Here is a 1,979-nt window from a genome sequence, read left to right on the forward strand (position 1 = left end):
GAGAGAGGCGGAGGAAGACTGAGAGAAGGCCGTGGAGGACGGAGGCAGAGACCGGAGCTGGGTGTCTACAAGCCAAGGGGCGCCGAGGATTGCCAGCAGTACCAGCAGCTGGGCAGAGGCTGGTATTGGTCTGTTTCTGTTGCTTATAACAGAAGACCTGAAACTGGGTAATTTCTGAAGAAATTCAATTATTTCTTACGGTTTTGGAGGCTGGGAAGTCCAAAGTCTAGAGACACATCTGGTGAGGGCCTTCTACAGCGGGTGTCACATGGAAGGAACATTGGGCTAAGACAGAGCTGAGCTTCTTACCCGCTGTCCTTTAGAGCATCCTAACCGTGCCCATGGCCACCATGGATCATCCATTCATGTCAGTGCAGTCTTCACAACCTGATCACCACCAAACGGCCACCTTTAAATACCATAATGGGGTTTCCCCTGCTCTTGGCACTGTTAGCATGAGGATTAAGTGTCCAATCCCTGAACTTCTGGGAGACACCTCTGACCCATAGCAGGCCTGGAGTGGATTCTCCCTCACAGTCCCCAGAAGTAACCAGCTCTGCCGACACCTTGATCATGGACTTCTGGCCTCCAGCACCATGAAACAATAGATTTCTGTTGTTTTAAGCCACCAGTTTGTGATGTTTGTTGCAGCAGCCACAGGAAACTAATAGTCTCCTAACTGGCAGTAAAGAAATAAAAAGGCATAAATGCACAAGAGAAGGGAGCGGGAGAGGACGTCACAGACAGGGGACGTCAGCAGGCTTGGAAGATGAGTGAATGAGAGAGTGGTCGCTTAGCTGAGTCACGGGAGGAGAAATCTAGAGGCCTGGGAAGGGCAAACCGGCAAGAGCAGGCTGGTCCCGTAGCACTGGGGACTTGCTGGTGACAAAACCCTAATCCCAAGGTACAGGAGGAGGCTGAAGCTGCAGCACTGCTGAAGGTCCACGGAAGGTGTGGGGAGGCCCCCCCAGCCCACAGAGCCGGTGACCGCCCCTCCCCCCTCACTGAGGACAGACGGACGGCCAGGAAGCTCTGGACCTCACAGGGGGAAGGAGGGCTTAGGGCGACTCTGCAGGCCCCCACCCCCAGCTCCAGACCTAAGAGCCCGGCCTCGCCCTCCAGGCAGGAGACCGGAGAACCCGAGGACAGACAGGCCAGAGCAAACCACAGGAAAAGCAGCACGGAGGGAAGGTGGAAGGAAACTTCGAAAGCACCACCACGTCACCAGAGGCGATGCCACGTCTGTGAAACGCAGGGAGCTATTCCAAAGGGCAACGGCACCGAGAGTGTAACTAGAACTCTTGTGAACTGAGAATAGAATTTCTAGAAAGAAAAGTTTAGCAGCAGTTTTGGAAGAGAAAACGGAGGAAATCTTATGCAGCAGAACAAAAAGGCAAAGAGATCCACAAGAGAAAAGGTGAGATTCAAGCATTATTCCAGGAAGTCCAACATCTCCGAAATGAGGAGTCCGGATGTGTTTCTAGGAGTCTCAGATATGTTTCCAGTTGCAACGTGGCATAATTAGGTCCGTCTCCTTGGGCGATAATGAAATCAAAAGGCATTTAGAAGAATGACTGTGAAATCCCGAGACCTGGTATCAGAGGAGGAGAAGGAGATGGAGACTTCAAGGGCACCTCGGGCGTCGCAGTGACGGTGACCCTCGCTGAGCCGTGTGTGTGACAGAAGCGCGTGCTGACTTTGTCTGCTGGTGGCAGCTCTGGCTCTTTCTGGGTTTTGCTGGAAGAGCTGTGAATCACCAGCATCCTGAGCCTCCTCTTTGGGCTGGATGCTGGATGCATTCTCTTCCTGTTTTGCGGTCCAGGTCTTCTAACCAAAATGTTCTATGCTAAGAGTTTTCTGGCCGTAGTTCCCTAGGAACAGAGGCTCAGAATGGCGCACGAGATGGGCTCGGGCTGGGAAACCCCCTCAGAGGGTTTTGGCTGTGGAATCCATCAATATGTCAAAAAAAAAAAAAAAAA

General features: G+C 52.5%; 1 protein-coding gene across 1 annotated transcript in view; it reads right to left on the minus strand.

Annotated features, from left to right (window-relative positions):
• Positions 1–1,979, minus strand: part of LOC103609186 — a 17,387-nt gene that overhangs the window by 1,041 nt on the left and 14,367 nt on the right. The gene's annotated exons all lie outside the window — the stretch shown is intronic.

The sequence above is a fragment of the Galeopterus variegatus genome, unplaced genomic scaffold (assembly GCF_000696425.1).
Source record: "Galeopterus variegatus unplaced genomic scaffold, G_variegatus-3.0.2 Scaffold9316, whole genome shotgun sequence".
NCBI lineage: Eukaryota > Metazoa > Chordata > Mammalia > Dermoptera > Cynocephalidae > Galeopterus > Galeopterus variegatus.